This window comes from Rhamphochromis sp. 'chilingali' (genome assembly GCF_963969265.1).
Source record: "Rhamphochromis sp. 'chilingali' genome assembly, chromosome: 1".
NCBI lineage: Eukaryota > Metazoa > Chordata > Actinopteri > Cichliformes > Cichlidae > Rhamphochromis > Rhamphochromis sp. 'chilingali'.
Genome location: NC_137929.1, coordinates 7,145,001 through 7,157,576, shown reverse-complemented (window position 1 = coordinate 7,157,576; position 12,576 = coordinate 7,145,001). Strand labels below are relative to the sequence as shown.

The 12,576-nt window shown below is 42.6% G+C and overlaps 1 protein-coding gene across 1 annotated transcript in view; it reads left to right on the top strand.

The window, feature by feature from the left end:
• Nucleotides 1-5,222: 5,222 nt before the first annotated feature.
• The window catches only part of LOC308393190 (uncharacterized protein), a 25,539-nt gene continuing 18,185 nt past the window's right edge, over nt 5,223-12,576 (top strand). Inside the window, exon 1 of the mRNA XM_080876744.1 lies at nt 5,223-5,279. The gene's annotated coding sequence lies outside the window, so the exon portion shown is untranslated. The remainder of the gene's footprint in view (nt 5,280-12,576) is intronic.

Genomic DNA, 12,576 nt, shown 5'->3' with positions numbered 1-12,576 from the left:
AAATCAAGTCTTCATGTCACTGAAAGCCTCCACAGTCTGCTATGGAGGTGCATCAGTTTGGATTTACAAGAAGAACATTTCTTAAACCTGCCACAAGATGGCGCTCCAACAGAAGGGATGTCCACAGTGTAACACAGACACACACATACTGTGTGAATGTGTGAGTGAATGGGCTTTCAACACAAGGCTTCTGCTGCTACCTTTAATTACATAATTAGCTAACAAGAACAAACTGTTAATTACCACCAAAGAACGGCTCCAGATTTTAGCTGCTGACCATTTTGTGAAACGTTGATTACATCAGCTTATTGTTGATTTTTCAACCTTAATATCAGCTGCTTTAAAGGAGCCTGGTTCTCTCGCAGTAACAGTTTTCTTCACTAGATGCAGTGCAGGCACAGTCTGTGTTTCTAAACTACACACTAATGTTCATTGTTGTGCAGCTAAATCCTCCCTCTGGATGGGAAGAATCCCTGTCAGGCTTCAAACACCTGGCTTGGTGTTCTGGAGCTAATGTGTCACCTGTGAGGACTCTGAGATGAACACACAGCAGACACTTCAGTTCTCCGTCTGTGTGTCCTCAGTTTCCCAGCATGCCTTGGCTGTGGTGGTGGAGGTGAATGAGGGGGAACATGCTGCTCTGTCAGCACTCAGGTTTCATACCTGGTGATCTCAGAGGACAAAGCGGCGTTACAGCAGCGCACGTTGATGAGACCTGATGCTCTGAACAGTTCAGACTTCAGCCTCACTCTGAGAAAACAAACGACTGACTGTCAGCAGCAACTACACCTGCTCCATCAGTGACGGAGAGAAGAACTGAGACTGAGAGACATACAGCTGCAGGTCAAAGGTCAGAAACGCCCGCTCTTTGTACGGGTCAGGAGTTAGTACTGCAGAGGTCAGAGGTCAGCTTGCTGACAAACCATTTGAAACAGTTTGGAGCTAAAAGCACAACAGCAGAGGAAAGAAGAGACACTGCAGAGATGATGCAAAATATTGTGTTTTGTTCTCAGCTGTCAAAAAGTGTAACACACGTGTTCCAGCACAGCCTTTGTGTACTTTCACTTCTCCATACTGTCCATTGGAAATCCTGTTTGTTACTTTTTGATTTCAGTCCATGTGTCCAAAGCAAACTTCTGTCCCACACTTTCTCTGCTGACTCTTCACCGATGCTCAGATGATCTCAGATGATTTCACCAGAACTCATCAAAATTCGGGCTCCACAGAAACCCAGACGTCACTAAACAAGCGTAACAAGCAAAGTGAAAACTGGTCGTTCAGCTTTATTGACCAAAGATAAGCTCACATGTCACCTCATGACACAGACACTTATTTCCACAGCATGCACGAGGACTGACAATAAGTGTCTATAAAGCCACTTCTATCTGCCACACCTGTGCTTCTGTCATGGTTGCTCTCCTCTCACTCTGTCATTTATCCACAGTCTGCCTCCCTCTGCTCCGTCAGCTGACGTCCTCTCTACACCACCTGCTGTGTTTTATCCTGCAAAAACACATTTAAGAAGCGTTGCACCGAGTAACGGGAGTAACTGCTATAAAAGACATTTAAAGGAGGTGGTGCTGAGTGCTGTGACTGGGGTCCCACCACTGACATCACGGGTGGAGGACATGTTGGAAAACTGCTACAAAGTGCTGTGCAGCCAGCAGAGCTTACAGTCTGTCCTGTGTGTCATACAGGCTCTCACACTTAGTGTTTCTGTGACACATTGAAGAGAAGTTTGTGTTGTTCACAGTTGTGCTTGTACTGAGTGACAGCTGACATGACCTAACAGGAATAATGTGTCTGTGCTGAATGAGAAGTAACACACAATGAAGTCTTGATGCATCTCAATCATCCAGGAAAGTGAGTCTGTTGCTTCTGTTCATCTGGACGCAGCGTTTTGTGGGAGAAACGTGTCGTCATCATCAGGTGACGTCTTCAGTCTCAGCTGCAGGTTTCAGTCTTACAAACAGGACATTTGCATAAAGACTGAAAGCAGCTGCAGGAACGATGGGCTGGGAGCTCCGTTCCTTCATCTTAATTATGCAGATTCTCAGGACCATTGATCAACAACCACTGATCCATGTCCATGAGTCCCATTCACAGAGATGTGGGAATGGCTGCAGTCACAGCATGTAAGATGGAAATAAATGAGAAGTATTTAGCTGAAGTGGATTTGATTTATGTTAGTTCTTTTTTAACTTGTAGTTCTACATTGGAAGATTATTGTGATATTGAAATATAAAAATACATTTATATTCTATTATTTTCTCAAAATAAGCGTCACACTCGTGGAAGCCGGTGTAGCCGCCGAAACGCCTGCATTTATGGAGACTTTCAGCCCCAGGTAGGCCAGTTATGGATCTTCGGATCCACATTATGTCAGCAGCTGTTCTCCACCGTGAACTGTGTTCAAACAAACACGCTCACGCCTCACAGACGACAGCTTACAGTCCTGTAGAGATAAAGTGACTTCGTACAGCCCCGACCCGCATTTGCAAATATGAGAGGAAGACTACGTGGGATGACCGGCGTCAGGTACAGACTGCTATACCCTGCAAAGCTGTTAGTGACCCATGGTGATGTGAGGAAAAGCTTTACCGATCCCAAAGAGACCGTAGACTAAGCGGAGAAGCACCTCTCCCACCCACCTTCAAATGTATTAAAAGCAAGGATATATCTATATGTCTAACGCTGACACAGCACTGTGTTTCTTCTTTTCCCTTTATATTCCATGTAAAGGTGAATATGGAGCGTTTATGGAGCTCGTTTATTGACCAGCTGTCAGTTAGAAGGTAAGAGTTACTAGGTTAACAGAGGTTAGCAGTAACAGTACGGGGAAGTATATTGTGTTGTTCTTTTGTTGTTTTTTATTTTATCGTACTTTACTTTGTTATTTGGATTTTACCTGTTGTGAGTGCTTCCCGTAATTCTCCTTTTTCTTGCGCCGCTGCGGCCAGAGTTCACAACATTACATATTTTTGTATCTATAAAAAGGAAGCTGACACTCTCCAGACTTTATCAAAGGTGTGAGCGTCACAGCAGAGGCCTTTGTGTCAACGTAGCTGAAGACAAAACACAGAAACACATGAAGGAGATTTTCCTGGCCTGGATTTTATACAAATATTCTGCAGTACATCAAAAATGAAAGAAAACCATTAGTCAACATATGAACATCACCTCTGAAGTTACAGAGCTTTGATTGGAGACACAGCTGAGCGTTTTGCATTTTGCATAAGTAATTACATAATTAATTATGTAACCATAATTAAATGGTTACATCATCTTTAAAGTCCCCAGAGATCAGGAAAAGGGCCTGAGGGTGCTGTGTTTGGAGTCTGCTGGTTACAGTGTGCAGGACCTCACAGGCTGCTGCAGCGTTAGCAGAGGGCGGGACATACACAGCTATCATAATCACGTGTGTAAACTCTCGTGGTAGATAGTACGGTCTCATGCTAACCGCTAGCAGCTCAATGTCCTTACAGCATAGCGTCTCTTTGATAGATAAATGCCCAGAGTTACACCATCTATCGTTCACAAACACAGCCAGACCCCCTCCTCCCTTCTTACCACTCTCCGCTGTTCTGTCATAAGAGGCTCAGCAGCTAAAGCAGCACACCTGGGTCTCCCAGCCTATTAAAAGCAGCCCTTTGCTTCACCTGCTTCACTAAACATTATTATTTTAAGCAGAGTGGTGTGATTTATGTAGGCATTGCTGTGTGACAGGATGACTTTTCTTGCACACCCACCAAATGAGGGCGCACATGCTTCCACGCCCACTGGTGACTGCACACATCCTTTCAAGGAAGCATTTCATTCATCCCTAACAAATGGAAGAAAACACTGTGCAGCGTGTTCAGGTTTGAACGTGGCCCTGGCCTCTCTCTGCATCCACCTGGCACATGCAACACACATCCACTCCCTGCTGAACTGCTTGTATTTGATGTGTTGAAGTTTTGGTAAAGTTTGAATAAATTCCACTTTATTTATAGGAACATTTCATCTGTGGACTCCTGCTTCCCCTCTCCTTGAGCCAGTTTGTGACGGGAACATGACATAAGAAAAGTAATTTATCCCTTTTTGATTCTGTGTATCTGGCGCTCATCCAGTGAGTTCACACTTGGCAGAAACAGACTGAATTTGTCTGGAGAACTTTGGCTTCAGCCAAGTTAGATAAACACACTGTGTCTCTGTCAAAACAGCAGTGTAGTTGTGGCACCCCTGTGAGGGAATGACCACATGAATATTATTTTGTGTAAAACACTCATGTAACGGGACATTTTTCATTGCTATATGTATTTATTTTCAGTTTCTTTAAGAGGATAGAAAATCCATGTAACAGGGATTCATTTTATGTTAGAAAGCAGTGAGGGCGGAACTTTGGTGCTTGCTCCGGGGTTTCGGGGAGCAGTAAGTGGAGCCCACCTTCCGCTGCTTCCTCAGACACGTTCTGGAGGAAAGCAGAGACGCATCGTGTCTTCCTTACTCTGCTCTTCACCTGCTTTTACAGGTCGGTACACGGTGCTCGCACCGAAAATGTTGTTTATTGTCACCATGGTTACCCACGTTAATGTGAATGGGAGAGTTAAGGCGGTCCGCCAAAGTTATTTATATGTAAACACGGGAGAAAACCAGAGGAGTGTCCCGCGCGACCGCACCGCGAGCCCGCTCGTTAGGTGGAGCGCTCGTGAAGCAGAGTCAGTGCGCTCCTATGCTCTGTGCAAACGTGTTGTAATGCTCCAATCAAATCAGTTCTGTGAGATGTGAATGTTAATAGTTCTGTTAAAGTGACTGAGTAGATTAGCTAGTGTAACACAAGCACTCTGAGCAACTCTGTGTAGCTAACAGAGGCATTCATGGGTTGATTAAACAAGCTGTGTTTCATGATGCACTAAATAGTGATTTTGCCAGTAAATTACTGGAGGGAACAAATGTAATGTATTTACCAATGCTGTTATTGAATAGAACTGTTTAGCCAGTAAGACACTGCAGAAGACAATGTGATGTGTTTATTGATATGATAAAAGGATGTAGCTGTTATGGAAAGAAGTGTGAACTTGAGAAAGTGAACCAGTTAAAAAGAGTATATTTCACTGATGTTGTGAAATAAGTAAATGTAATTGATGTGAATGAGGAACCAGCTGAACAGTATATTGAAAGCTCATGTTTAGTGTTTTATAGCATTTATTTGTGTGAAATAAATCAGACTCAGACACGTTCTGGAGGAAAGCAGAGACGCATCGTGTCTTCCTTACTCTGCTCTTCACCTGCTTTTACAGGTAACATATTTGTCATCGAGGTCTTCATCCTTGGGACCCGTAACATAGTAACTTCTTCATTGTTATACTTCTATAGTTTTCCCATTTTGTGAGCTGTGGATGTGGAAAGTGTCTCAGTGACACATCCACATGAAAACGGCGTTACCTTCGTTCATTTGCACGTCAAATGAACGAGCTGTTTGGACTTTAACGTCACAGCTGATGCTTCGATACTCGAACTCAAGAGTTCAGCTTCCACTCAGAGGTACAAGTACACACAGCAAAGATAAACGTGTACACAAGGTGGAACCCACAAGTGCACAGCTCCAACCAGAGATGGGCAGTAATCCGATTACTTTTTCAAGAAACGAGTAAAGTGAGGGATTACTATTGCAAAAAAGCTAATTAGATTACTGTTACTTTCCCGTAAGCATGCTGCGTTACTAAAACCGCAGCTGTGTGCAGATGAACAATGGATAATCTATCGAGTGTGGAGAGAGTGTGAGCGTGCAGCGTTTAAAGCGTGGAAGCACTGACCTTACTTTGAGTTTGACTCTGTAAAAAGTGACAAAAACATTAGCATCCGCTGTTCACTGCGTGGGAAGACAACATGCTCACTCACTATGTGTTAATGGGCATGCTTATTTATAACTTTGATAAAATGTCATAAAAATAATTCCATGCCAGCTCACCATTGGTGATCAGGTAGTTTCTGTTCCAGTTCCAGTCCCATAAATCATGAAGCTTGCTGCCAGAAAAGCTTCAAATCTCCTTTGAAAGCTGTTTGTGGTCTTGATTGTGGGAGCTTCAGTTGTCTGACTCCAGCTGCCACACAGTGCTCACTGATATCATTTGCAAAAACCCCAGTGTGACAATATTTATCAGTGAAGCAGAAATCAGGAAGTGACGACTTTTCTTTGAACATTTGCTCAGGCTAAGCTGTGCTTTCTACCACAGTTGGGAATTTCCTGGTTTACAACAAATTATTGTGTCAGAAGTGTGAGATGCTCGAGAATTTACTCCGGTGTCCTGTTATATTTTAGATAGCAAGGAGTTTATTAAACTTCACCGAAACAATCTGCAAATGTCATTAAAATTTAATAAACTATCATCTTGTCTTTATTTTTAGTTAGCACAGACCTTAAACACTTAAAGCTGTAAGCTAATGATAGTTATATAAGAGCAGATGCTGCTGGTGCAATAAGCTGTAGTTTTACGTCCAATGGATGATGATCTGATTAGTCGACTAATCGCAAAAATAATCGCTGGCTAGTCGACTATTAAAATAATCGTTTGTGGCAGCCCTATTTCAAACTACTGGAAAATCACTGGAGTTATAAGAGGCAGACAACGACACACACACCACATGCATGCTGTTGCTATTTATTGTGGATTAACTTGTCAAGGGCAAGAACAAAATAATTCTGCCTCAAATACAGGAAATCATAGCTTTCCTGTATTTCCTCCATTGTTGGCATGCTGGTTAGTGCTGTTGCTCCACAGTAAGAAGGTCCTGGGCTAAATTATCCATGAATGTAAACGGCTGTGTGTTTCTATCTGATAGACTGGTGAGCTGTCCAGGGTGTACCCTGCCTGGTAACCTATCACTTCAGGGTTATTTCCCAGCCCTGCTGCAACCAGGATAGAGATAGGAGGATGGTAGTTGTTGTAGACCCATTCAATTTCAATTGAAGGATTAAAATGTTCCAGGAGCTCAACTTACTCCATCTGAACATGTTTCAATCGTGTTTTATGAACACAACATGCAGCTTTACTGAATATGAAAAGGTTGTGTTGATTTAACTCAGTTGTTTAAGTTTCTGCCAAAGCAAAACCTTTGTGTGCAACCAGTGTCCACTATTGAATCAAGTAAATCCAACATGTTTTTGTCAGTGCAAAAGGAGTTACGGTGCCTGTATTCCTGCACAATATTGTCCCGGGAGGGAGGAAAACTTTCTGGTGAAGTGTTGGTTGATTTTTGGGTTTTGCTTGACACTAGGTTGATTTTATCAGTGAGGTTTGGATTGTTTTCTTTCTCTAAGAGAGAGAAAGATGGTTTATGCTTGGACATGTTTGCAATGGGCCCCAGTATTTGTTACTTTATTAGTATTTTATTGGTTGCGTTTGTTTGTGCTTTTGTTACAGTGCACTGAGATAAGAACATCTGAGAGGTGTGATCCACCGCTGGTGATATTTTGGTATTTTGTGAGTTCCTGATTTAACAAATCAGCTCTTTAATCCAGACCTGAGAGGTTGAACTTTAAAGCGCTATAAAATATTCTTACTGGAAACAGTGGCAAAGTGTTTTTCTCCATGATTATAATGGGCTTGGGAGAAATTCACTTATATGGGACATTGATCACATGAGAAGTCCTGAGCCAAAAAGGATTGCAGCGAGTCAATCCAGTCCAAAAACAAGGAGCTGTTTTCCTTTAAAATGATGACGTCATCTTGCTGGTGATGGAGGCTCGAATAGGCTGCGCGTGAGACTCCATTATCAGCAATATCTGGTATGAATGTGTGTGGATGTATGCATGTGACTGGACTGTGATGGACTGACGACTAAAAGTTTAACTGACTTGATACTGAGACAAAAACGGTGCCGACTTTAGGATTAGTGAATGTCCACAACAATTCACCCAGCCTGTAGAAGAAGGGTGGAGGTTTTGTCTTGCTTTGTTTTGTTGTTGCAGGAGCAGAAGGATGACAGAGACTAAAGGGGGAGGCTGTAGCTTCACATGAGTGTGAGCTGCAGACTGAACCCTTTGGTTGCTAATGTTGAGTCACTGATGTTTGCATTAAGAAAATTGTGTTTTATTAGCTGTGTTTTAATTAAGGTATCACATTATATTGTTGGGAATGTTAAATGCTAAAGTGAAGAAAAGCTTTGATTTCACTCATGACTGAACATGTTATTATTAACCATAGCAGGTGTAAAGGTTCTTTTTATTTGGAAGGAAAAATAAGCACAGACCAGTCCCAGAAGTGTCCAGAAAGGCGATTTATTAAACACACACACAGATTATACAGGTGTGGGAAACATGTCTTCCTCGTCTGCACAAAGACGGGAAGCTTTATAGCCATTCATGACGTCAGAAGACTTCAGAAGAATTCCCCTATCTCCTTCTATGTCCTTCTATGGCTAAGAACAACAACATTTTCCAGATGTTTTCACTCCTGCTTTCTGGGAACCTAACCAATAGTGTGTTCATGAGTGTGTATTTTGTGTGATTGTGTCCAGGCCAAGCAGGCCATTTAACTTCTGTCCGCCTGGACCTCCAGCTAAACTGGTGCTTTTACTAACTGATAGAGTATTGTATCTAGAATTCTATCGTAGCAGATTTACTAAATGATACATGATAATATTGATGATACACTGATGCAGACTAATGAAGTAATAATGAAATAATGACAATGCTTTATGAATGATATCACAGTGAGATTAAAATAACATGTTTTTCTTGACACAGGCCACTGTAAAGAGTCAATTAACTGTTATAACAGTTAATATAATATAATAACAGGCAATGATAGACTTGTCACATTCAAAATAGAGATATGTAATAACAAACACGGGTCCGTGTCATTTAGGTTCTCCATTGAAATAGTCAATCATTTAGAAAAGTAGAATATATATATATATATATATATATATATATATATATATATATATATATATATATATATATATATATATATATATATATATATATATATATATATATTAGGGGTGCAACGATACACAAAATTCACGGTTCGGTTCGATACTTTGGTGTCACGGTTCGATATTTTTTCGATACAAAAAAAAATGTTCATGCCTTTTTAATTTGTCATTTATTAAGATTATAAATATATATTTTAACACAAAAGTACAGTTTTTAAATTTAACCCTAACCCTTGTGCGTGTTGTTTTTTAGCTCGTCATATTGCAGCCACAGAAATTCTTTTGTCCATGAAACCATAAAGCTGCACTTTCTTTTTGCCTTATAGTCTGATTTGTCATAACTTCTCCGTTTTGTGGTAAGCTTTTCTTTGGCTGTCACTTCTTCACCCTGACCTGTCTTATTTGGCTCAGCAGAACTAAAATATATATCTGTCTGTGAAGGTTCTCAATCATCCAGGTCATCGTAGTGAAATATATATCCTGCCGCACTCACATAAGCTCAGCGATTCTCTGCGCGATCAACCTCTCACATGTTTAAGCTGCGGGAGATTTCACTTGTCATGTTTGCATAGTAAGCTAACAATTAATAAGACGATGTCAGAGGAATTGGTGCACAAATTATCATCACTCACAGATCAGTGCTGTCGCTCTCTATACACAGTTCGCGCGATTGCAAAGTGAAAGCAAAAAAACAAGCGCAAATTCAAACACGATTTCAATATGTCACATATTGACAGTGGCTCACCCAATGACATAATTACCCAGCTACATTTCTGAAAGAATGCAAAAGCATTGACATATATTTTTCCTTCCTACAATAGCCCGACAGGCAGGGCAGAGATAGCCCCGGGACGTCGGGCTAGCGATATTGCGAGCCCTGTATCTGATTGAGGAATCACTCATCTTTGGAAAAGAGAGTTTATTACAGAGAAATGTCTCTTTCCAAAATAAAAGCTATACTATCCGCTTCTTCTGGGCTATATTCTCAGCAGCATAAGGAGAATCATGTGCTAACAGCTGTCTAAATGACTCGGCTAAAGTTAGTAGCATGCTTGTTGTTTTTGTCTTTGCACTAGGATGATGTCGGTGTAAATGTGCAGTCATATTCGTTGTGTTCCCACTAGTGCTTTCAGGTTAATCTCGTTGAAATAACCTTAACGCCACAACACGGCAAATCTCCGTTAACGAGCTACCCTATACAGAGGGGCTAGACGGCCAACACGTTAACGAGCTAACTGCGCTAACACACTAGCTCCCACCCATGTAATTGAGCATTGCATGGCACATGCAACATACTGTTTTACTTTAGTCCATGACTCGCTTACCTTCAGGGTCATACGTCACATGAAAACCAAAATAATTCCAAACGCCAGATCTGAATGAGGGTGGGGAGGTCCACTTCTGTCTCGCTAGCTTGCCCTGCGCTCTTCCTTCTGACCATGCTGTCTGTGTTGAGTGCTCAGTGAATCTGCGTTCGACTACTCCGCCTAGGCTGCACTCTCGAGCCTAGGCGGAGTAGTCAAATGCAGATTCACTGAGCGCTCAACACAGACAGCATCGTCAGAAGGAAAGTTGATAAAATAAATTACAAATTTTGTATTGTTCTTTTTTTTTTCTCCCCTTTGGTTTTCTTTCTTTCTCTCCCCCTCTTTCTTTCATTCTTTCCCCCTGTCCTATCCCACAGTCATGTCTGTCCCGTTTGTAACTGAAAATAAAATAAATTCATAATTATAATAAAGGTCAATCAAATGGACCAATATGATGATCCACTTAAAATAAATCCTCTTGGCATCTTTCTTGGCCTCAAGACAACAATTCTGATGGCTATAGATCCAAACGGGACACAAAAAAAAAAAAAAAAAATTGAAAAAAAAAAAAATTGAAAAAAATTGTATTGTTCGATACATATGCGTACCGAACCGAACATATACATATACATACATTTTATATATACATATATATATATATATATATATGCATATACATACATACATGTATATGTGTGTGTATATACATATATATATATATATATATATATATATATATATATATATATATATATATACGTGTAATAACACCCAGCACGCCCCTGCGGGCGGTTTATCCTTCAAGCTCGGGTCCTCTACCAGAGGCCTGGGAGCTTGAGGGTCCTGCGCAGTATCTTAGCTGTTCCCAGGACTGCGCTCTTCTGGACAGAGATCTCCGATGTTGTTCCCGGGATCTGCTGGAGCCACTCGCCTATCTTGGGAGTCACCGCACCTAGTGCTCCGATTACCACGGGGACCACCGTTACCTTCACCCTCCACATCCTCTCGAGCTCTTCTCTGAGCCCTTGGTATTTCTCCAGCTTCTCGTGTTCCTTCTTCCTGATATTGCTGTCATTCGGAACCGCTACATCGATCACTACGGCCGTCTTCTTCTGTTTGTCTACCACCACTATGTCCGGTTGGTTAGCCACCACCATTTTGTCCGTCTGTATCTGGAAGTCCCACAGGATCTTAGCTCGGTCATTCTCCACCACCCTTGGGGGCATCTCCCATTTTGACCTCGGGACTTCCAGGTTATACTCCGCACAGATGTTCCTGTACACTATGCCGGCCACTTGGTTATGGCGTTCCATGTATGCCTTGCCTGCTAGCATCTTGCACCCTGCTGTTATGTGCTGGATTGTCTCTGGGGCATCTTTACACAGCCTGCACCTGGGGTCTTGCCTGGTGTGATAGACCCCAGCCTCTATGGATCTTGTGCTCAGAGCTTGTTCTTGTGCTGCCATGATTAGTGCCTCTGTGCTGTCTTTCAGTCCAGCTTTGTCCAGCCACTGGTAGGATTTCTGGATATCAGCCACCTCCTCTATCTGCCGGTGGTACATACCGTGCAGGGCTCTGTCCTTCCATGATGGTTCCTCGTCTCCCTCCTCTTTCTTGGGTTTCTGCTGCCTGAGGTATTCACTGAGCACTCGGTCAGTTGGGGCCATCTTCCCAATGTATTCTTGGATGTTCGTTGTCTCATCCTGGACTGTGGTGCTGACACTCACCAGTCCCCGGCCCCCTTCCTTCCGCTTAGCGTACAGCCTCAGGGTGCTGGACTTGGGGTGAAACCCTCCATGCATGGTAAGGAGCTTTCTTGTCTTTATGTCAGTGGCTTCTATCTCCTCCTTTGGCCAGCCTATTACCCCAGCAGGGTACCTGATCACGGGCAGGGCGTACGTGTTGATGGCCCGGATCTTGTTCTTACCATTCAGCTGACTCCTCAGGACTTGCCTGACCCTCTGCAGGTACTTGGTGGTTGCAGCTTTTCTAGCGGCCTCTTCATGGTTCCCATTCGCCTGCGGGATCCCCAAGTACTTGTAACTGTCCTCTATGTCTGCAATGTTGCCTTCTGGTAGTTCAATCCCCTCAGTTCTGACTACCTTCCCTCTCTTTGTTACCATCCGACTACACTTCTCCAGTCCGAACGACATTCCAATGTCATTGCTGTATAGCCTGGTAGTGTGGATCAGTGAATCGATGTCTCGTTCACTCTTGGCATACAGCTTGATGTCATCCATGTACAGGAGGTGGCTGACAACTGCTCCGTTCCGTAGTCGGTATCCGTAGCCAGTCTTGTTAATGATCTCACTGAGGGGGTTCAGGCCTATGCAGAACAGCAGTGGGG